The following is a 25,345-nucleotide window of genomic DNA, read 5'->3' on the forward strand; positions in this document are numbered from 1 at the left end:
GCAGCACTTGAACAATGCAAGCTAATCCCAGCTACATTTTTAAAGTTACTCACCACAGGTTACTCATCACAGGGTATGAAAAACTATCACTGAAACCCATTTAATGTTCAACATTGCTCTCCCTTGTTTAAAATTTGATGGTACAAGTCTCAGTTACCAGTAAGAGAACAGAACACAACCTAAAGCTGGAAAAAGGCAACAAGAACTTTCTAGCAGCAATTCAGGCAAGCTGCAGTCAAAGGCTAGCATGCTAGAATGGCATCATGTGATGTTACTAGGAATTAAGAGTTACTGATCCCTAAAATGCAGCATGTGATTCTATTTACACTTGGGGAAAAGATTATTAGCATACATTGTAAGGATAATTCAGTAAGAAGAGATATCATGTTACATATATGTATAGTTAGATTACTGGTACTAGATATTACAAGGGGCCCCCACATTTTGCCCTGTAACCTTTTCCATTGTCAGTGCCTTTTATATACCCATGAATGTACTTCATCCACTTTTGTACGCCATCCAATGGAGACGGCATACAGAAAACTCTGAATTCAAGCTCTAAACTGAATTTTTAACTTTCCTAGAGCACTAAGACCAAAAGACTACATTATTTCTAAACCACTAAAAGTATATTAACACACACTGCAAAACATCCCCAAAAAGATTATCTAAATGCTAAGAAAGGAAGCAAAATAATGATTCAGCAAACATTTAATGTTAAGACCAATATATTATTAAAAACAAATACAAGTATGTACTAGAACTAATGTTTATATGTGTTAGGTATATTTGAAAGCATACTGCAGAGAACCTGAAACTGCTATCTTAAATTGGATAGGTTTAGTTATTGCAACTTTGCTTTTAAGACATTATTTGTTGTACCAATGATTTATCTGCTAAGTCATTAGTCAGGAAAGACATTTCTCAATTAGAAAGTTATTTCTATAGAAAAACGTGCTGTAATGATCCACTTCACAAAAAGGTTTCTGCCAAATAACGTAGCAAAATCCGAGAACATGTATGAGGGCATTCTTCATATTCAAGTGTCTCCCATTTTATTCTATGATTACTTTGGCAAAAATGCTCAAAATGCCCTTTTCATCAAGAAAAGCAATCTCTCTACCATCAGCAATTATACTCGGCTTTCTTCATTATTATATTCCAAACAAGGAAAAAAGTTTCCTTCTCCAACTGCTTCTTGTAAATTATTCTGTTAATGTTTGCCAATTATCCCACTCACATCATTTTACCTGAAATTTTACTTCATTATGTGTTGTCCCCCCACCCCCCACAATATTTCCTGCATCAACTGCTTTGGCTAGCAATAACAACTTATTCAATTATATTTCACCTGTCTTTTTCTTTCTAAAGTTTACAGAGTAACAAGCAGTTTCTCCACTGCTGAAGTGGCTATATAATCATTAACACAGTTCCTAGTGAACCTACCTCACTAATTCATATTGATCATAACTTGTAGATCATGAAATAATTCAAAAGTCAGTGTGGCATATTCACTCTCACACCATGAAACACATCACCAACACAACTCTTAACATCTGTTAGGTCTGGCACTTAATATCAATGTTTACAACAAATTGTGTTGATTAGTGTGCTACTTTCAAGACGTGGTATAAAATAAAACATTTTTTAAAAGTTTTATTTTACTTAATAGTTTTGTTTGTTGCAGTACTGATTGTTCTGAAGTTATTTTCTTTTTACTATATGATAGCTATAAGTGATCATGTTAATGACATTTAAGAATCAAGAATTTAAGTGAGAAAAAAATAATTATCAAAAAAACTTTAATAAAACTGAATTAAAGGAAATGCAAATAAAAACCACAATGAGATATCACTATACCTGTCAGAATGGCCACAATAAAAAGTAGTGACAAAACCAAATGATAGCAAAGATGCAAAGAAACCGATTCTCATATATTACTACTGGTGGAAATGTAAAATAGTACAGTCACTCTGGTAAAGAGTCCAGAATTTTCTTCTAAAAACCATAAACACTCACCACCAAAAAAAAAAATCATAATTATGCAATGGGATAGAATGCTAGCTCAGGTTATTGTGGTAATCATACTGCAATATATAAATGTATCAAATCAACATGTACAACTTAAACTTGTTACATGGAAATTATATCTCAATAAATAAATTTAATTTAAAAACCATACACATATTTGCCATAAGAACCAGCAATCTTACTCTTGAGCATTTACCCAGAGAAATAAAAATATATGTCCACAAAAAAATGCATACAAGAATGTTCACACGTCTACGGCCATGCCACCCTGAACAAGCCTGATCCCATCTGATCTCAGAAGCTAAGCAGGGTCGGGCCTGGTTAGTACTTGGATGGGAGACCACCTAGGAAGACCAAGTGCTGTAGGCGTAAAAAATTAAAAAAGCATAAGGGACTGTAAGCTGACAAGGTCCTTACAATCTGTGAGGTCAACCAAGGGTTGCCTCGCCTAAAAAAAAGAAAAAGAAAAAAGAAAAAGAAAAAAAGAATGTTCACAGAAGTTGCTGGTATTAGCCAGAATCTATAAACAACTCTTGTTATAGGTTGAATTACGTCACCTCAAAATTCATATTTTGAAGTCCTAGCCCCAAGCATCTTGGAATGTAACCTTATTTGGAGTTAGAGTCTTTACAGAGAAGTCATTAACTTAAAATGAGGTTGTTAATATGGGTCCTAATCCTATAAGAGGAAACTTGGTGACAGGCATACACACAACACAGAGAGAACATCATGTGAAGATGAAGGCAGAGACCAGGGTGATGCTTCTATAAACCAAGAACACCAAAGACTGCCAGCAAACCACCAGAAGATAGGGAAGAGGCATGCAATCAATTCTCACAGCCTACGGAAGGAGCCAACCCTGCTGACACCTTGGTCTTGGATGTCTAGCCTCCCAAACTGTGAAACAGTTCCTGTTGTTTAAGCCACCCAGTTTGTGGTACTTTGTTATGGCAGCTCTAGCAAACTAATACAAATCCAAATTTCAATGAGTGAATGGTTAAAAAAAGTGTGGCACATCCATACTATGGAATACAACTCAGCAATACAAAGGAATTAACTGTTGGAATGCAAAAACTTGGATGTATTGCAAGGGAATTATTTGAGTGGGAAAAAAGCCAATCTCAACAGGTTATTTACCATATGATATCCATTTATATAATAGCCTCCAAAATGACAAAAGTAAGGAGAACAGATTAGTGGTTGCCGGAGATTAGGGACAGAATAGAGGAAGGTGAGGGAGGAGGATGAGTCTAACTATAAACAAGTAGCAGGAGAGGTCTTTGTGATAATGGAACAGTTCTGTATCTTGGTAGTGGTGGTTAAAACCATCTATACATGAGATAAAATTGCACAGAATTATAAATACTGTCACGCAAATGAATGCATGTGTAACTGCAAAATCTGAATAAACTCTGTGGATTGCACCAGTGTCAATTTACTGGTCTTGATATTGTACTAAAGTTATGCAAGAAAGGAAATTAGGTGAAGGGTATATATGACCCCCCCCCTTTATTTTGCTCCTCCTTGTGAATCTAGTATTATACCAAAGTAAAACTTTAAAATATCTAATCAAAATTCTAGCAAGGTTTTCTTTTTTTATTCAACAAACTGATTCTCAGGTGAAAAGACAAAGGAATTAGAATAGGCAAAACAATTTTGAAAAAGAACAAATTAGGAGGACTCACACTATACATTATATCAAGGCTTACGATAAAGCTACAGTAATCAAGACAGTGTGAATGGTGATTAAGACAGATCAAAGGAAGAGACCTGAAACAGACCCACACACATTTAGTTACTTGGTTTTTGATAAAGGTACCAAGGCACTTCAATGTGTAAGAAACAGTCTTTTCAAACAATTGGATATCCATACGCCAAAAAAGTTCCTTAATCCATTCTTTATATCATATGCAAAAATTAAGTCAAAAGGAATGCTAGACTAACATGTAAAAACTTAAAACTATAAAACTTCTAGGTGGCTTTATATGTAATCACCAAGAGATGGAAAACAACCCAAATGTCCTTCAACTGGTGAATGGATATGCAAATTATGTTAATCCACACAATGGAATACGACTCAGTAATAAAAAGGAACAAATATCTGACACACATGACTAGGCTGAATCTCAAATGCATTATGCTAAGTGAAAGAAGCCAGACTTAATAGGCTACTTATTGTTATGATTCCATTATATGACCCATGAATGGAAAACAGATCAATGGTTGCCAGGGGCTCAGGTTGGGGAGAAAGACTGATTACACCAAGGAGAACTGGAGGAATTTGTAGAAGGGGATATTGGAACTGTAACATATCTTGATTGTGATGATGGTTCTACAACTATTTGTCAAAGTTCACAGAACTGTATACTTAAAACAAGTGAATTGGACTTTATGTAAATGATATCTTAATTTAAAAATTTTAAAACTGAGTCCATTGGTGGTATTCCCCCACAATCACCCAAATGCTTTCTTCTCATTTTTTCAACATCTACACTGGAACTCCCAAACTATGTTTTAGCCACTTGAGCAATATTTAATTCCATGTTGCTCTGGCCATTTTAATCAACACATAAGCATCATTCATGCCAACTAACTTGTGATTGATGATTTTGACCAAAGGCCATATACATTTGTAATTTTAACAAATAATATCAAAACTGGCCTCCATGGACAAAGTTTATACCAATTTGTACTCCCACCAGCAATCTATCTATGGATCTGTTTTTGTACATTCACTAACAGCACTGTCAAGACTTTCAAATTTTTGCCAATCTAAGGTGAAAAATGGTTAATTCAGGGTATAGGTGAATCTCCCTAAATGAAGTTCCACTTCATAAACTCAGGAACCAAACATACATTTTCAATAAATCCCTGTTATTCAAAACTCAAAAACCGTGATTAGAATAATTATCTGAACTCTTGCTAATGAATATCAGGAACCAAATAGGTCTGGCTAAGAAGGGATAACTTGTAGTTTTAATTTGCTTTCTTTTTATTTCTTTATGTTTAAGAGTCATTCCTAGCATCTTTTCCATATACTTTCTGCTTATGTTATTTGCTCATTTTCCTAACAGGCTGATGATGTCTTCCTTGCTGACTTCAAAATGCTCTTTATGTATTAGGATAGACTTTCAAGCTTGATAAGCCAAAGATTCTCTCTGCTGCTTCCATAGAAGCAATTATTTCCTGCTAATATGGCATCTTTGTGCAAATAGTTAAGTTCAGCCCTACTATCTCTCCTAGTTTGACTAAACCTTGTCCTCAGGGCTTTTACAGCCTGCTTACCTTGTTATCTGCCTCCATTGCCACACACAAAGGATATTATCTTTTAGACTTCAGATTTCTGAGATTAGCCATCCTGTGCTAGCTTACTACTCTCCATGCTTCTCTGATACACTACCTACCCCCTCTTAAACATATTTTGTAATCTACGCGTTTCATCTGTCTCCAAGTATGCTTTTTAAAAAAAAATAGTTCAGAGGTTTTTTTTCCCTGCTCACTTTGTTATTTCTGTATCACACACAAGAAGAAAAATGCCCACACATCATGGTAAGACCAGAAATCTGATATTGCAAATACTTAAGCAAGTAATGTCATGAAATGGTTTCTTCAGCATTATCAACTTCTCCTAAACACTCGTCTACACTGAATATTTAAAGGGTCAAGAGACTTGCCCAAGGTCACACAACTAGTAAGAGGCAAAAATCTCATCTTGAACCTGTCTTAGGCATATTTGCTTCATATAAATGGATATCTTGTTGGAATAATCCACATCAGCTCTTCAGAACATAAATGAAATTATGCCCTTAAAGTCTTCTGAATCAGTCAAATTCAAGTATAAGACAGATATGTTTCCTGCTACTGTATTTAGTAAATGTCTGAAACTATCACATAGAAACCCCTGATATATATACCTTGTTCAATACATACAATAAAAACAAGTTTCTTCACAACTGTGTACACAAAATAATCTCTAGCAAAATCTTGAGCAGCAGAAAATCCCTAACAACTGCACTTTACCAGCACTTTTATTATAAGTATTTGTTGCCTACAATTGTGCTTCCCTGAAGGAAAGTAGTAGCTCCACCATATACAGGCAGGTGATCACTTAATAAAAATGGAAAATTCTATCTATAAGAGTGGCTCTCTTAAATTCCAGTGTGCATAAGAATTATAGAAAATACTTGCTAAAACGCACAGTTACATAACCCACACATGGGGACTCATTCAGTAGATCTGTATGCAAGTCTCAGGTATCTGTATTACTCACAAATCCCATGTTGGTGGGTCTATACTCCACTTTAAGAAAAGCTGCTGTAAGTCATGGAATCAGCAACCTCAGAATTACAGGATGACCCAGTTTTAGAGACAGAGAAGGCATGAGTAGCTAGGGAACAGAAGCAAACAAACTTCTCCCTGCCTGCCTTGGGCTACTCATCTGAACCTAATTCTCTCAAATGCCAGAAACCCACAGCTCAATGATGTATTTCCCCAAAACGTTCTTAAGAAGTTTCCCAGAGTCTAAGCTACCAACCAACAGTCACCACACCACTCATTTCCACAAGAAACAAATATCTCTTTCCTAAAAGATAACTGCTCAAGTTGAAGCTAACTAATATGGAAAATCTCCAGGAAGTTTATTCTATATAGACTTCTACTTGCCACTGGGATCTTCCTCTTTCTAATTCCTATCCAGGAGCTGCCAATTTCTAGGAAGTATGAATAACCTAGGACTAAAGCTTACTCGACTGGAAAAAAGCATCAGATAAAGAGAGTTTTCTTAAAGTTTAAGAAAACTGCAAGATAACCTTTTTGGGTGCTTGTTATATTTTAACACCATCAAGCACCTTTGCAATCCCAATGAGATCCTGCAGAGACCAAAACTCAATCTTTTGTAATTAATGAAACTGAACCAATGGCTCCAACTACAATGCTCATCTCATTATTCCATGAAAGGTGCTCATTCCCATCTCTGCTTTTCCAGTCTGTAACCATAACCGCCCCTTTTACTCAACCTAATTCTTTAAGGCCCAATTAAAATTCTAGCTTCTAAGATCAGCTCCTGGTATCTTCCCAACCTAACTCACCCCTCCCCACCTTGCCCTATCCCTAAATCCATTGCCTGACTGCCCTTTTCTGTTTACCTAGCATTTATTTCAACCTTTGAACAATAAATTATTCTAATACTCATAATAATTATCCCTGTTCCATGAAATTCTCTCTACTCCAGTCTTTAATGAATTGCTCCTTTCAATTGTAATATACTTATAGTCAAATGCACAAAATCTCAAGCCAAATGCTAAGCATCTCTGTACTAGCAATGTGATAGCCCTGATGTTAAAAATAATAGGCACAGTTTTCAAAATGTGAAAAAAGGTTAAAAATGAATAAAACATTAGCTCCATTTAAAGACCTTAATGCTGAAGTCTTTAAGGGGTTAAAGGTGCTCATGTCTGCACCTTACTTTGAAATGCACCTAAAAAGTGGATAATTGAAGTCTACGGCCATGCTACCCTGAACAAGCTCAATCCCATCTGGTCTTGGAAGCTAGGCAGGGTTGGGCCTGGTTAGTACTTGGATGGGAGACCACCCAGGAAGACCAGGTGCTGTAGGCATAAGAAATAAAAAAATAAGGGATTGTAAACTGACAAGGTCCTTGCAATCTGTGAGGTCAACCAAGGGCTGCCTCGCCTAAAAAAAAAAAAAATAAAAAGTGGATGATTGATGGATAAAAAGGAGTGATAGCCAGATGGATGGATATTTGACAAAGCAAATATAACGAAATGTTAAAGGCAGAATCTAGGTGGTGGGTACATGGGTAATCACTGTACAATTATGTATGTTGGAAACTTTTCATAATAAAATGTTGGGGGAAATTTATAAAATATAGTTGTGTCCTCCCCAATGAGCTTACAGTAGTAAAGTTGTCACATAAGCAATTACAATTAATACCATGAAAGTACACTGGCATAAATATGCATAGGAAGTCCCAGGGCACAGAGAAATGTCTCTTAACTGGGAAAGGGGAGTTCGGGTATGATTTCCAAGTGACCCCCATCTAAATCCGGAAGGACATGTACAGTTATACTGGCAAGTGGGTGCATGAGTATTCTAGACATCAGAAATGGCTCAAGCAAAGAAACATATAGCCATCAAGCAGCTTGGTATGTTAAGAGAACTAAGAGTAGTTGGATACTACTGCAATATATGAGGAAAGGAAAGTTGGGTTGGGGAGGTTGGCTGGTTTGGAATGCCCTGATAAACTCCTACTGAACCTCAATCACTACCTCCTTTTTGTAAGGAACATTCCCTAAATTCTCCCAGATAATTACTACCTCTTTTTGTTTACTTTAAACAAGCTTCCATCATTACAATAATGATCTTGTATATTAATGTTTTTGTTTCCTTACATACCTTCTGTATTAAGACTATGGATAAAAACTGCATCTTATTACACAATTCACTCTGAAAAGACACCATTATAATAAATTGTATTCTTTTGACATAAAGTATGCCCTAAATCACATCTCTGTGAACTTCCCACACAAGAAATGTCTAGGCTAACTTAGTAGAAAAATAATTTCTGTAAGAAAAAAGACTAAATTACAAGTATATCCAGAAAAAAATTGCAGTTTAAAAAGCCATGGGAATTCTTAGATTCATAAATACAAAGTTTATACTGCTAAAAACTGTGCTGATATTATAAAATGTAAGACAGTATCAAGAACAAGTTACAGACCAATAAATATAAATTTGATCCAATTCATTTATGCTTAGAAATTGTCTAGAAGGATAAAAAGAAACTATCAGCAGTGGTTAATTTTCAAAATTGGGAATGGAGGGATTGTAATATTTCACCTTACGCCCCTTCTGGACTGCATTTTTACCAAGAGCAGTAATCATTATTTTTATACAAGTAATAATAAAGTTCTTCCTTCTTTTGAAACGGCTTGCATCAAACATTTTTTAAATCCTTTGAAGACATGGAGACCATGCTACAGAACCCACAAGTTTTCCGGATACGGCTTCTATAAAATACACAAGCAAGAAAGGCAAACATTCCAAGGAATACAGTACAGGTAATTCTCAACGGTTTCACTTACAGACTACTCTCTGCAGATTAATTTAAAACAAATGGCACAAGGACATGGCAGGGGTAGAAGAGAAAGGTAGAAGGAAGAATGAAGAGAGAGTGGGAGAGAGGGAGGGAGGGAGGGGAGGGAGAGAGAGACAGAGAATGGTGCACATGAGAATCAATTTAACAGTACCCTTCACTGGAACTGAAACGACTGAAAATGTACTCTGGTAAGTTTTCAACCCACCAAGACCATCATACCATTTACCCAGGCAAATTCTTTCTAACAAGCTTCTTTTAAAATCAGAATATAAATGAGAGATGCAAGAATCAATGGTACACTGTGTCTTGTAGTACTCACAGATGAATGGAAAAAAGAGGACTCAAACCAACACCAAAACCAGTCTTTTTAATGGAAGCAATGAAACAGAAAAGAACACACATACCATAAAATATATCAACCGTAAAATATGATGTAATTCAGAAGGCAGAGAGCTGTAAAGTATTTGCTTTGCTGATCAACAAGACAAGCTACATGAAAAGCAATGGGCATAGAAGATTACAATGGGACATTTATCTGGGGCTTAAAAACATGCTTCTTTCATGTCGCCAACAAGTTGAAGATTCTTAAATCAATTAAGGTGCAAAAACAGTTATATAATATATAGGTCTATTTATTGTGGCTATAATTTTTAAAGAAGAAGAAAAGAATAACATTAAAATCCCATGGTAAAATGCAATGGATTGAATGATAATGTGTGTTCAGAGTTTACTAAAAGAATAAACAGCCAGTAGTTGAGACTATTAAAGTCCACCCGAAGTAAGAAACAATACTCGACCATGTCATCTAGGTCAAACACTCTGAGCACTTTAAAGACAATGTTCTTCAGTGCATACTACACAGGAAGCACATGACCTTGGTTCCCACAAAATTACATGCGAAATTACCTTTAAAGAACTCAGAACAATCACATAGCATCCATTACCTTGATAAATCACTTAGTTTCATTTTTCACCCCAGGCTTTATCCCTATGTGCATGCATGGATGCCCACGTGTCAATTTTCAAAACTATAACCAATAAATGAATACTTATTGTGCATAATTTTTCATCTCTACCTGCATTTCTACCATTTCTAAGTCATAATAAAAACTACTAACAGTTTCATGAAATTCCACTAGATGTGATATCATAACCTACTTATATTTCTTGTTAGACATTAGGATTGACTGCAATATTTCATTATAATAACACTGCTTCCTGTGTATAGATTCTTATTTTGTCATTATCAGATCCAAGTAGATCAACATTTATTTTAGGGCTCCTGATTAGAGACATAGTGCACATCCACAATTTTTTGCTATTTATGAAATGCAGAGATTTCTTCACATGCTTATTACCTAAGGATTTACAATGACACTTAGCTAGCTTAGTGCCTGGCACTTAATAAGATTCAATAAATGGTAAAAATAGTATTAAAAATTTCATGTCACTAACATTTAAGGTCATAATAGCTGTTCACATCAATATGTAAGAATGCTAAGTAACATAAAACCTTTGGTCATATTTACTACAAACGCTTTCCCAGATTTGTTTTCATCTTACTTGTTCCTTTCTGTACCATAAAGACATGAATTTAATTTCTCTGACATTTTATAAAATAATTAACATTATCAAACACATTCCACATTTCAGAAACATAACATAATTAACCATCTTTAAATATTTCCAGATGATATACCCATTTTACAGATGAGAATACAAAAGAAATGAATTTCCACACGGCTTCATAGTTAATAAGGAGTCATAGGATTCCAACTTAAATCTGCTTGACTATAAGCCTCACGACCTTCTTTCCACTATCCCAAGCCGCTTCAAAATACATTCAAATCTTTTTGGAAGCTATTAACCAATATAAGTATAAACACGAACCAGAAAACTATTAAGAAACCCAAATACCTTGGTTATCTGCTAGCCATTCATCCAGCAGCATACACATTTCCAACATCAAAGACAAGGAAGATGAGAAACAATACAAAACAGACCTGAGAAGACCTGGGCTGGAATCCTGGCACATTATCTTTGTAATGCTAAATTATTTTCTATACATATATAAAGGAGATTAGAGTTAAGGCTTCATCCTGATCTAAAAATTCTATGGTTCTAAAGAACACAGAAACAGAATCACGAAACAAGATGTTCTAAGTGTTTCTTTAAACCAATTCTAGTTGTGTGACTTTGGGCCATGTTGCTTGATTCCTCTGAAGCACTAACTCCTCATTTGTAAAACAGCACAACTGCCCCAAGACCTCTCTCCCTAAAGAGTTATGAGGACAAAGTGAAAATGTTATGTAAACTCTACAATGCACTGAAAGTATAGTAGAATCATCACTACTATTACATCCTTTAAATACATTTTTCAATTATAGCTGGCATACAATATTATTAGTTTCAGGTGTATAACATAGTAGTAGTTAAACATTTATACTTATGAAGCAATCACCCTATTAAGTCTAGTATCCATTCATAGTTATTAATCCCTCCCATCTGGCAACCGTCAAAATGTTGTCTGCATCTATAAGTTTTGTTTTGTTTATTTTGTTCATTACATCCCACATGTAAGTGAATTACCATTCATCTTTTGTCTGAATTATTCCACTCAGCACAATACCCTCTAGGCCCAACCATGTTGTTGCAGACAGCAAGCAAGATTTCATTCTTTTAAAAATTTTTATGGCTGAGTAATAATAGTCCATTGAATAAATGTATACCACCTCTTCATTATCCATTCATCCACGGATGGACATCCAGGTTGCCTCCATATCATGGCTATTGTAAATAATGCTGCAATGAATGTATGAATGCATGTGACTTTTCAAATTAATGTTTTGGGTTTCTTCAGATAAATACCCAGAAGTGGGATTACTGGATACTTCTCTGTCTCCTGTTATATATAGCCTTTGTTTCAGTCTATTTTGTCTGGTATAAGTATTGCTGCCCCCAGTTTTGTCTGTCTCCATTTGCATGAAATATCTTTTTCCCTCACTTTACTTTCAGTGTGTCTTTTCATCTGAAGTGAGTCTCTTGCAGGCAACATATGTAGGGGTCTTATTTTCTTATCCAACAGCCACCCTATCTTTTGACTGGAGCATTTAATCCATTTACATTTAAAGTAATTGTTGATAGATACGTAGTTATTTCCATTTTATTATTCATATTTTTGATCTTTTTCTTCATAAAGAAGTCCCTCTAACATTTCTTGTAATACTGGTTTGTTGAAGAACTTCTTTAGCTTTTTCTTGACTGAGCAGCTCTTTATCTGTCCTTCGATTCTAAATGATAACGTCGCTGGGCAATCTTGGTTGTAGGATCCTTGCTTTTCATCACTTTGAATATTCTGCGCCAATCTCTTCTGGCCTGCAAAGTTTCAGTGGAGAAATCGGCTGACAGTCTTATGGGAGCTCCCTTGTAGGTAACTAACTGCTTTTCTCTTGCTCCTTTTAAGATCCTCTCTTTGTCTTTAAACCTTTGGCATTTTAATTATAATGTGTCTGTGTGGGCCTGTTTGGGTTCATCTTGTTTGGGACTCTGTACTTCCTGGGCTTGTATTGTATGTCTATTTCCTTCACCAGGTTAGGGAAGTTTTTCATCATTATTTCTTCAAATAGGTTTTCAATTCCTTGTTCTCCCTCTCCACTCTCCCTCTCGTCTCCTTCTGGTATCCCTATGATGCGAATGTTGGTACGCTTGACATCCCAGAGGTCCCTTAAACCACCCTCATTTTTTTTAATTCTTTTTTCTTGTTGCTGTTCCGATTGAATGTTTTCTGCTACCTTATCTTCTAAAGTCGCTGATTCGGTCCTCTGCTTCGTGTAATCTACTGTTGATTCTTTCTAATGTATTCATTTCAGTTATTGTTTTCTTTATTCTGACTGGCTTTTTGTTTTCTGTCTCCGTTTTTGTTTTCTATGTCACTTTATTAAAAGCTCCCACTGAGTTCATCTACTCTTCCACTAAGTTTATCGGCATCCTTACTGCCAGTGTTCTGAACTCTGTATCTGGTAGACTGCTTATCTTCACTTTGTTGAGTTCTTTTTCTGGAGTTTTGTTCTATTTTTTCATTTGGGACGTGTTTCTTTGTCTCCCCATTTTGGTAGTCTCCCTGTATTTGTTTCTATGTATTAGGTAGGGCTCCTAAGTCTCCCAGTCTTATGAGAGTGGCCTTACATAGTAGGTGTCCTGTGGGGCCCAGTGGCACAGTCTTCCTTGGTCACCTGACCCAGGTGCTCCAGGTATGTCCCTTGTATGGGTTGTGTGTGCCCTCCTGTTGTACTTGAGCCTTGGTTGCTACTGGCACATCAATGGGAGGGATTGACCCTCACGCTGATTGGTTGTGAAGGGCTGACCCTACGGAGCAGGATTTGCTTTAGCAGGCTCTGGTGCCCGCCCAGTCTGCCTTTTGGGTGTGTTGTCCTCAGACGCCACCCCGGGTGGTGCTCCTGCTCGGTCAGAAGCCAGCCAACAGGTGTGAGGGGCCCCACTAAAGGCCAAGTTCAACCATAGCCTGTGCCCTACCCGGGGCCACCTAGCAAGAGTCACCAAATGATCCACAGATGGACATCACCCGTGCTGTGCTTCCAGGAGCCTCAAGAGACCAAACTGCGAACCGAGGCCGGCTGCCCCTAGAGCCGGGCTTGGGGCTGCTCAGCAACAGGTACAGGATATGCCAAGGCCAGATGCGGCTTGTTTGGGTTTTGTGAATCTTTGAGACACTTTAGGAAAGTCCGCTGCATGAGCCAAGACAGGCCACTTACATAGAAAAGCCACCGGACGCAGCTTGGGTGGGCCCGCAAGTGGGGTGGGACAGGGGCTCAGGGAATCACCAGTCTGTGTGCTGGAGAGGGGGAAAGACTCAACAAAGGAGCAATGGATTCTGCCGGCACCTCTCTCTGGGGGCCGCGGGGGAAATGCCCCTCCAGCCCTCACCCTGAAGTCAGACAACCCAGTTCTTCTCTGTATGCCCCTGGCGCTTTTCGAGCAGCTGCCATGTGCTGGAACTCAGAGCAAGTCAGTCAGTCCGTGCGTCAGTCCACGCGTGGGCTCCTTAAGAGGAATGTCTGTGACTCCAGCGGCCCTTTGTCTCACTCAGCCACAATTTCCACTGGTATTCACAGCCAGAAGATGTGGCGACTTCTCTTCCTGGCACTGGAACCCTGGACTTGCAAGCCCCATGTGGAGCCGGGACCTCTCGCTCCTCTGGAGGGAACTTCACAACTGAGATATCCCTCCCGATTCACAATTACCACATGCGGGTAGTAGGACCAGCCTGTTTGGTGTCTCCACCCCTCCTACCAGTCTCGAGGTACCTCTTCTGTATGTCCCCAGATGTAGGACTTCTGTTCAGCTAGACCTCAGGCGACTCCTAATAATGGTTGTTCTGTAGTTTAAATTTTTATGGGATCACGAGAGGAGGCAAGCACAGCATTTGTCTACTGCTATCTTGACTAGAACTTCCGAGATTTTCTTAATAACATTTTAATCTAGCTTACTTTAAGAATACAGTATACAATACTGTTTGTGTTATTGGTAAGGCTTCTTGTCAATAGTAAGCTCTTAGCAGTTAAGTTTTAGGGGGAGTCAAAAGTTATACTCAGTTATTCAACAGAGGTTCAGTGCCCGTAACCCCTGCATTGTTCAAGGGTCAACTGTAGTTTCTAACTACTCTTTTCTCACTTGCTTCAGATTTTTTAACATCTGCAACTTACAAAAGAAACTTTTCTAAATTTAGAAATACAACCGGTCCCTGAATAACATCATTTCGTCCAACATCATTTCATTATAACTTTGATAACTGTAGGAACTTAACTCTTATTTATACCAATTAGTCTATGGTAAAATTGATTTCATTATACATCAATTCACAGAACCTATCAATGACTTTAAGTGAGGACTTATTATTATACACCAGATCCTTAAGAATAAAACCTTGTCCTAACTTGTGAAGATAAAACTGATCAGAGGAAAATGTGCTAATTGTCATAACTCAGATAATAAGATCATAGTTACATACAGCAAAAGATTTATTTAATGAACTTTGGAGAGTGATATCTTTTTTTACCCTTACCTCTAATTTCATGCATTCTACAGAAATATTGACAAGCCCCTCAGTTCTCAAAACTTCTCAAACTGATTTAACAAAAAAAAAAAAAAACCAAGTGACTTCTTAAAGTTGACATTTAGTTACATTCACAACGAAGATTGAATTTATTTCTAAATATTTTATTCAATATCCAGATAAAGTATTAAATAATTCATTCAACAAATATTTCTTAAGTACCCACTATATACCAGGCACCATTAGAGACACTGAGGTCACAGTATTAAAACAGCAAACTCCCTGCTTCATGGTGCTTAAATTTTAGTAAGGTGAAGAAAGTCTACAAGAAAACAAGAAAATGCCAAGTAGTAGTAAAAGCTACCATGAAAATAAAACAAGGTGACTGTGTTGCGAGGGGAGCAGGGCTCCATTTACTACATTTACACATAATATGTATGAGCATTTTAACTAAAGCTATAAATACATTTTGTAACTAATTAAAATAAGTCTTACTCTATAGAGTTTGAAAATTAACTATTCTATATTTCCACTTGCTCTGGACTTCTCTTCCCAGATCTAAAACTTTTTTCACTACAAAGCTGCTAGTATATCTTTAATCACTAAACTTAGATAGTCCCAAACATTCTCAGCTATCCTAAAGAAGCATATCTTTTCCCAAGGTTTCAAAATGCCTTGGCACTGACAAATTCTCAGATGGGGAAGTCTATGGACTCCTACTTGGCATAACCATAAATGTAATCATGTGATTGTTTTTTTAAAGAATGATGTCCAACAGCCAATTTTACTTTCTCTAGCCTGCTCATGACTAAAAAGTACATTATCAAGAAACATACTCAACTACTAACAAAGTTTTAATCTCACTGTATGCTTCATTGCTAAAAAGATTACATTGCAGTGAGTTAAAAAAAAAAAAAACCTGGGCTTTCCACATTGGTTTCTCATACTCTATTTACAATTTATAAAACACTTGAGCACAGCTCATCCACAAACTGTCCACTGAATGCAACTTAGCACTCTTGGGCTGGACAAAAGGATGCATAGATTGTTGCGGGTTTCCTAAGCAACTGCTGTCTATAAACTGAAATGAACCAAAACCATGAATAAGGTTAACAGGCATTACAAAATAATACACAAAACGAATTTAAAATAATTAGATACACTTACCTAATATTAAAAACCAGTAATTAACCAGGAAACTACTATATACTCATAATTAAAAGACCCTCAGATTAAACTTAAGTGTTATCTGTGACATTCAAAGTACCTTGCTTAAAAATAAGGGGAAATATTCATTCTAGCTATTAATCAAAAGAACACAAATTAAAGGAACCTGAAATAAATACCACAGGCAAACTGCTTATAATATAGCCAAAGCAAGGATAATGTGGTTATCATATACCACAGCAATGGAGGCACTGTAAGGTAAGTACAACCCTATTGGAAAACAATACATGTTCATTTACAAAGAGCTTTAAAATTTCACACTGACTTACAGCTTGATCCCACTGGACATAATTAAGGGAAAAAACCAAAGCAACGCAGAGAAGCAATGCCATCTAAATCAGAGGAGAAAGAGACAAATGTACAGCAAGAAAAATAAGTAAGTAATTCATGGTATGGCACAAAATAAAAGACCCCCCCTACGCTGCAAAAAAAAAAAAAAAAAAAGACAAAAATGTGAATGGCTACATTGGTTCTCAATCAGAACCAATTCCAATATGCGTTCAGGGGTTTCCACGCAGCACATCAAGTAATTCTCCAGCTGGGTTTCTTATAATTCAACTCAATTCTGATACCATCTAGGCTGGATATAGCACCAGATTCTACAGTTTAAGGGTTAAGGTCTACAAGACTTCCTCCCTCACCATCTCAGACACCAGTGGCTAGTCCAGGTTGTTACCTGTGCTTCTGAGGGACTGGCAAGGTTCCCTTTTCTCAGGTTCAATTAATTTAAGAGAAACCTTTTGTTTACTAGATCACCAGTTTATTATAAAAGAACAGCCAGATGGAATAGATGCATTGGGCAAGGTATGGGGAAGGGTTTTGGAGCTTCCATGCCATGCCCTCCCAGAGGGCACCATTCTCCCCAAATCATTCTCCGAACCCTGTTCTTTTGGGTTCTAATGGAGGCTTCGTTATATAGACATGACTGATTAAATCATTGGCCATTGGTGACTGAGTTCCATCTCCAGCCCCTCTCCCCTCCCTGGAGATCGAGGGGGAGGGGGTAAGACTGAAAGTTCCAACCCTCTAATTGCAGGTTGGGAGTACCGGCAACCAACCAACCCCCATCCTTAGGTGCATTCCAAAAGTCGCCTCATTAACATAAGAGACACCTTTTCATTCTTGGTACTTCAGAAATGCCAAGGATCTGGGGAGCTCTGTACCAGAAATGGGAGGAAGACCAAATATATATTTCTTATAAATCACAATACCACAATAGCCCTACCTCACATCATAGTCAAAAATAAATTCCAGGTGCATTGTTTTTAAATATGAAAAGAAGCAGAAGAGCATTCTCCATGTGGTGGTGGGTAGCGAAGTAGGGTTATACATGGGGATTATATCGAAATATGGAAAATCATTTGATGTTCTGTATTATTTTCACTTAATATATACATAATTATAACCATATAAAACATGCACATGGAACTCTGTACTTACCCTTTTGGAACACTTAACATATTTAATTGTAGTGCTTATTTAATCTTTTTTCTCCCTAACAAGACTTTAAATTCTGTGAGGGCGGGGAACAGGCCTGTCTTGTTCATTGTTATATCCTCAAGGGCTTACATAGTGCCTGCCACATACTAGACACTCAAATATTTTTGAATCAATTCTACTTCTGGGAACATACACAAAAGAATTGAAAGTAGATCTAGCAGCATTTTTACAACTGTGAAAAGGTGGAAGCAACCCAAGTGTTTATCACGGATGAATGAACAAAATGCGGCATATACATACAACAGATTATTCAGGCTTAAAAGGGAAGGAAATTGACACATGCACAACATAGATGAACCTTGAAAACATTATGCCAAGTAAAATAAGCCAGTCACCAAAGGAAAATTAGTCTATGCTTCCTCTTCTATGAGGTACGAAGAATAGTCAAATACATAGAGACACAAAGCAGTACACTCGTTACTAGACACTGAGGTTGGCGTGAAGGCAGGGAATTTTTAATGGGTAAACAGTTTCCTTATGAGGTGAGGAAGTTCTGGAGATGGATAGTGGTGATGTTTGCACAATTTGAAGGTACTTAATGCTATTGAATTCTACACTTAAAATTGTTAAAACGGTAAAATTTATGTATATTTTACCAAAATTAAAATAAGTATTTTTGGAATGAAGAAAGTAGAATTATGAGTGGTTTTTCAGACTAATAATAATTTCTCTTTGAAATATTTTCCCAAGAAGCAGAAAAGTTAATAAGATTTTATAAAATATTCATATCTGGCATTATTTTGACCCAAGGTTAACTTTTCCATAAAACCTGAAGAAAACTGTAAGTGGCTGGCTATGCACTTATTTCACATGAAAGTACAGAGAAAAAAGAAAAAGGTTTTCCTTTTCAAAACAGACTCCAGCAAATCCAATCATAATTATCACAGCTATTTTGAAGAGTACATAAATTACAGTATATTATCTAATACCACTCACATATTTAAGCACAATCAATTCTTTGTTTTTCCACACTAATATAAATGTTTCATATGAAATAAGTCCAACAAAGTTTTAGTTAACTTTTTAGAATGCAATAAGCCAGATAGGTCCTCCCTTGCCCTGGACCACTTCCCAGCTTATCCTTATTCTTGGTAACCTAGGTCTGTGTAGAAGAACTCAATATCCAAAAGCCACAAAGAAAACAATCTACACAAGGATAATCACTGATTATACCAGCTTTAAAGATAATTTCCACTTGACATAACTGGAACAACAGCTTTTATATCATATACAATTTAAAAGCATCTCCCAGATAGAGAACATGCCATCAGGATTCTCTTCAAATTTGAGATGCTTATGGATTTTATGCTACATTTTCCTAGATTTTCTCCTATTTCCCTGACCACTCTATTAACGGTCCCATTGCTATCCAAATAGCAATGAGGTTTTCATCCCTGACCCTCTGGCTTTTTATTTATAAGTTCCCTGCTCTAAAAGCCTATATACTCTATGCATAGAGATCCCAAATGTATATCCCTGTCTCCTGCTCTTCTATCTGCTGAACTCCAGATGCAATAATATCAGCTTAAGGTTGAAGTATCTAAAATACAATTCGACTCTCTCTCCAAAATCTGCTACCATTTAAATGCAAGAGCATAGTAGTACGACATTATCTATTGCTATGTTCCAACTACATACATTGCAAGAAATTTTTTTAGTAGAAACAAAGAGGTATGTTTTCCAGGACATCAGAAAATAATGACTTATGTGCTATCAAAATATTGACTAAAACGTAATTATTAAAAGTTTCAATACATAGCAATTTTTTAAAACATATAAACAATATATGTACATACGTGTGGTTTATGTATGTTATTTCCTACTAAATTATAAATGACAAAGCCAGGAATCCTGTTTAAGTCAACTAACTCCTTGCTTCACAACTAGCTCAAAACTACACATCACAAATATACCATAATTGGTCAATGAATGAATCTTTAGGCAAAATGAGGTGTTGAAATTTAAGCAGTAAGAAAAAGCTGGATGGCAGACCTCTACTAAGAGAGAAAAAGCTTCACAGAACCTAGAAGTGAGACCAGGGCACAGACTCCTCCTGGGATTCAAGGCAATTCATGAGAATAAGCTTCTAAGAACTACAACTCAGACTCAACTGTGTCCCCACTCCCACACCAAAACAGACCCAAGCACATGCCACAATACTTGACTTCTTTTGTTCCAGGGAATGCCCATCTTGGTCTATTAAAATTAAATCAGTTTAAAAACTTAAATCAGTTTAATTCACGATCAGCTTGAAAGTCAGTCTAGCGAGTCTCAGCATACCACACAATGCATCCACTCAATATTGTACAATCTATACTATGTCTCAAACACTGTTCTAGGTGCTGGGGTTAAGACAATAAACAAGACAAGACAAATATCCATGCCCCCACTGACTTTACATTCTAGCATGGGGAAAGAGACAATCCATGTTATGTTTAATGGTGAAAAGAGCCTTGCCAAGAAATAAAGCAGAGTAAGGAGGAAAGGGAGTGCTAGGGACAAAAGACACTATTTCACATGGCATAGCCAAGGAATGCTTCAGTGAAAGGCTAATTACTTGAGCAAAATGTCCTCAAGAAATGAGGAACAAAGCCAGGCAGAGGAACCAGCAAGTACAAAGGCCCTGAGGTGAATTACTTAATTTCTTTGGACCTCGTTTTTCTCATCTGTAAAATGGGTATAATATCCCCTACATCAGGGGTCTCCAACCCCTGAGCCAGGGGCTGCACCAGTCCCCAGCCTAGCCTCACAGCAGAAAGTGAGCGGTGGTGGGTAAGTGAGCGAAGCTTCATCTGTATTTGCAGCTGCTCCCCAGCACTACCATCTCTGCCTCAGCTCCATCTCAGATCATCAGGCATTAGATTCTCATAGAAGCACTGGTCCCTGGTGCCAAAAGGGTTGGGGACCGCTGGCCTATACAAGTAAAGGTAGTATAGTACATCGGGTCTCTGACACAAGAAATGTACTCAATGAATGAGAATATTAGTTACCTGGGGGTTACCATGTCTGCAAAACCCTCATGATGTTGTTTGGTACACTCAGAAAAGGTATTGTTATCTAACTTCCATAATAACATAAGGCAAATAGGATTATATCTATTTTATACTTGGGAACCTGAAGATCAGAAATTTGCCTAATCCTCTGCTGACCTCTAAAATTCCTATAAGGATGAACAAACATAGCTCCACAATTAAAGAGAGGACTTAAATACATTGCCAGGATGAGGAAACCACTCAAATTAATGTCAACTAATCAGCAGTATAGTGCTGTAGCGCTATGAACATGGATTCTATAGCCAAATTGCCTGTTCTCATCAAGGCTCCACTACTTCCTAGGTACAGCAGATTCTCAAATGTCATTTCATTCAACATCGTTTTGCTATGTTGATGGAAAATAAATCAATTTCCTGCCAGGATCACTGTCTGTGTTGAGTTTTGCACGTTCTCCCCATGTCTGCCTAAGTCTCATCAATTTAGGATTGTCTCCTTTAATTCTCTACCTCCAAAAAGTTATCACTACAAAATCTATACGTCATCCCACTGGGAGGCAGTGTATCACCGTGTAAAGAATGCTGGACTTAGAATTGGATTCAAAAGAAAACTCTGCTACTTACTAGCTGAGTTATCTTGGGCAAGTCACTTAACCATTCTGAACCTCAGTAAATGAAAATAACCATCAAACTACCTTACAGGGTTGTAAAAAATAAAAATAAAAAAAATGGTGTTAAGGAGCGTGGTACAACTAGTACATAATATCCTGTAGATACAAACTTAAAGCTTATCATTAATGCAAAGCCTACTAGAGGAAACTAATTGACTACTTTTCTTCCAATATACAGCTCTTTAATATGAACATTAAAAATGTAATTATAATGCAAAGTTACATTTCTAGAAAAACTAAGGTTTTAATTCAATTATTTGAGAACTTGTATATGTACTACACGATGAGACAAGGTTTCAAAATCAGATAAAAACATAATTCCTAGTCTGGAAAAATTAATAATCTAGTTATGAGACAAATTTGGACATTCGCCAATATTGTACATTAAAACACCACATACTTATAAACACACACACACAAATAATTACCTCTCAAGTAAGGTTTGCTATTTTTCTGCAGCAACCTGGTGACTGTTCAGTCTAACTTCAAAGGTTTAGGAAATAATTCCCTACAAAAGGATCTTTTCTAATATCCTGTATTGTCCAAATAATCTATCTGAAATTTTTCAAGTATATTTAGAACACCCAACTACTGAATAGTCTTCAATGAATAGTAGCACATTATGCATTGATATTTAATCAAAACTCAAAAAAGTACATATACTCAGAGCTGGAAAAATCCATTTGTCATTGACAAATTTGCTTTTCAAAAACATACCTTCATGCTTCTGCTTCCCTGCCAGCCATAGCTAACACCACTTCCCCAATTCTCCTGCCAGGGATAAAGTCTGAGGAATGTCTTTTGGCCTGGATGAGTGTGGAAACAGGGAGGGACATATCCCAAAGGGAAAACATTATGGCTTTGCTAATATTTCCTACGTTTTCTCTACTTCTTTAGTAAAGAAGGGAAATCCTCAAAGGTTCACATTCCTATCTTTAATACTACTTCTTTAAACCACAAAAAAGGCCTTTTTTAGTAAGAGGATATTAACCGTGTTCTTTGTAATACTATTCTAGTCACCATAAAATTTGTAAATTAGCTACAAGACAGTAGACACACTGGTGAGTACAGAAAATTTCTCCTTGGTTTTGAAGAGAAAAAAAGGTTAGAAAGCCAAGAAAAGAGGATATCATGTATCCCAAACCTGAAATGGAAATACTTCAAATATATCAAACTTAAATAAATCATCATACGTATCATATATAATTAATTTAATGAGAATCATATAGTTACAAAGACATTCAAACGAACATTCCAACAAAGAATCCAAAAGTAAAACATTAGCATATATAAATTTAAATTCCTATTTTAAAGCAAGCATTTAGAACTTGAAATAAAGACACAAGAGTCCCATAACAAAATGATTGTTGATTGAGCCTTTTGCTTTTACACAGAATCATAATATCATTGAGAAAGGTTTCAACCTTTGGATAATAGTAACTAGTTATAGGGGATGATCATGGGCTCTTTTAACTTAATGTAACAACTACCAAACACTGAAGCATTCCAAGGCTTCATTAACAGTCCTCAATTGTTCTTTTCCCCCTAAAGCTATCCAGAGTAAACCCTATTTTTAAATACTTGTAACAAAACTGTATTGACTGATGGCTATTGGTTTTAGCCTAATATTCTTTAATATATAATAATCCAGTACATAATGTTTTTTTAAAGGGTTATTTTTAACCCCTCCCCATGATAAAGCCCAAATGACAATGCTTCCTGAGGGCAGAGACTATATAACCTAGTTTACCACTGTATATCCACGATTCTGTAGGCACTTTCAGTACTAGCTGATATAACAATGAATGAACCTTTTTGAGAACCTGAACACACACACACACACACACTTTACACCCTACCCATGGGCCCCAGATTAAAAACCAGCAATAGCTTTTTTAAAAACTATTACTTTTATATAATAAATCAAATACATGAGAAATAAACTTTTGCCTACCATTCACTCAAATTCTTTCACCTGTTAAGAAATGCAGTTCCCCACGTCCCTTCTAATTTCATGACAGCTTTAATGAACTAAATTAAATAAAATACTTTCTAAAAACTGAATAGACCTACTTAATGACCTCTTGGTTGTTTTCAAAAAACATCAACAAAACTCCCAAAAGTGAATTCCTCAATGAAATATTAAAATACCCAAGTATGAAAACAAAACTTGAAGTCTTCTTCAGATTAGATCTCTACCACTCACACTTACTAAAAGAAAAAAAAGGGGAACTATCTTAGTTTACAATATAGTAAATCTGTGATTATGCTGAAATTATTTCTCCAAATATTTGAATTCACCTACGGTAATCATTTTTTTGGGGGCGGGAGGTACCGCAAACATAGGTCACCAAAAATAAAAGAGAACTATTAATTTTATGAAATGACACACCAATCTCTTTTAAGACTTAACTTTCAAATTGTTACCGAATCAGTTTAACTTCGGATAAGTCCCTAAACTGAAACTTTTCCTCTTTTCTAATACCACTCTTCCTACTCAGAAAATACTCCTTTCAGTTTTTTTTTTCATCTTCTACATCAGAACCTCCATGAAATATCACATTATACAATTCACATTTCCTCCTAAGAAAACGGTAAAGGAGTCTGAATATGTAAGGGAAACAAACACAGATGTAAACAGTAAAAATAATTATCCTGGAGTTCTCTTTTTTTATTTAGGCAGACCTCAGAGAAGTTGCTTTTCAACATTAAGACACATAATCACTGAAGTATTAACAGTCACTTGAAAAAAGCCAACTGGAAATTCTACCAGCTTTAAAAAAAAAAAAAACACTTTATCTCATCTTTTACTATCGACCCCATCCCAATAAAAACTTCTCCAAAAGAGTAAAAATAAACAAACTCTCAGAATATGGAAGTCTAAAGTAATTTAAATCACTTTCATGTCCAAAGAAATCTCTGTAGTGGTTTCAAATCCCTTCCTAGCACTTACTAATTGGGCAAGTTACTTGGCCTCCCTATGCTTTGGTTTCCTCTTCTGAAAAAGTATTAATTAGGGTCATCATACATTCTACTTTCTCTGAGACGGTCTTAGTTTATACTATCTTCCCAGCATGTCATCTGGTTAGTGCCCTCTTTCGGTCTCAAAAGTATCCTGGTTTGAACAATAAATCATATGTTCATCCTACCCCGTAAGGTTATGAAGATTAAGTGAGCTAATACACATAAAACATCTGTAACTGTGTCTGGCATATAGTGAGACCTCGGTGTTAGCTATTGTTAATGTTATAGTCGCTGACAAAGACTTTATAAAAAGTTTTGAATTGCATAATAAACAGAGCTTTTACAATATTCCTTTTTACAAATAAAATTAGGCATTTAACGCTCTACATTCAATTCTTTAAAACAACTAAGTAGTACTAACTGCTTGAAATCAACACTAACCAATTTATCCCACAGAGATGGCAATATTATCAATTGCATTCACATTTTATCACACATAAATTTTAGTAGAGACTATATTAGTTACTGACAGGAAAGGAACTGAAAGTAAAAATTTGGTTAGTGCCAAACCAAGTCTCTGAATATTCTAGCAGCCTTTCTCAACCAGGGTTCCTTATGTTAACCACGGAACTCAGAAAATGATTTGAGTGACAATTTCCTGAATTCTCCCAAGAATGGTACATAATTGGTATCTTTCTAAATGCACAGGAGAGAAATTAATTCAATGGATACCTTGAGACACCAGGGTCTTGGTATCCTTAGAGTACAAAAGG

General features: G+C 36.4%; 1 protein-coding gene, 1 non-coding gene and 1 pseudogene across 6 annotated transcripts in view; 2 read left to right on the forward strand and 1 right to left on the reverse strand.

The window, feature by feature from the left end:
* STAG2 (STAG2 cohesin complex component) overlaps positions 1-25,345 on the reverse strand; it is a 119,213-nt gene that overhangs the window by 86,645 nt on the left and 7,223 nt on the right. The window lies entirely within an intron of this gene.
* LOC120612260 (5S ribosomal RNA) lies at positions 2,282-2,400 on the forward strand. Its single transcript, XR_005655425.1, has one exon. It is a non-coding gene; the product is annotated as a 5S ribosomal RNA (ribosomal RNA).
* On the forward strand, positions 7,528-7,646 carry LOC120612262 (uncharacterized; annotated as a pseudogene).

Source organism: Pteropus medius, unplaced genomic scaffold (assembly GCF_902729225.1).
Source record: "Pteropus medius unplaced genomic scaffold, Ma_sr-lr_union100, whole genome shotgun sequence".
NCBI lineage: Eukaryota > Metazoa > Chordata > Mammalia > Chiroptera > Pteropodidae > Pteropus > Pteropus medius.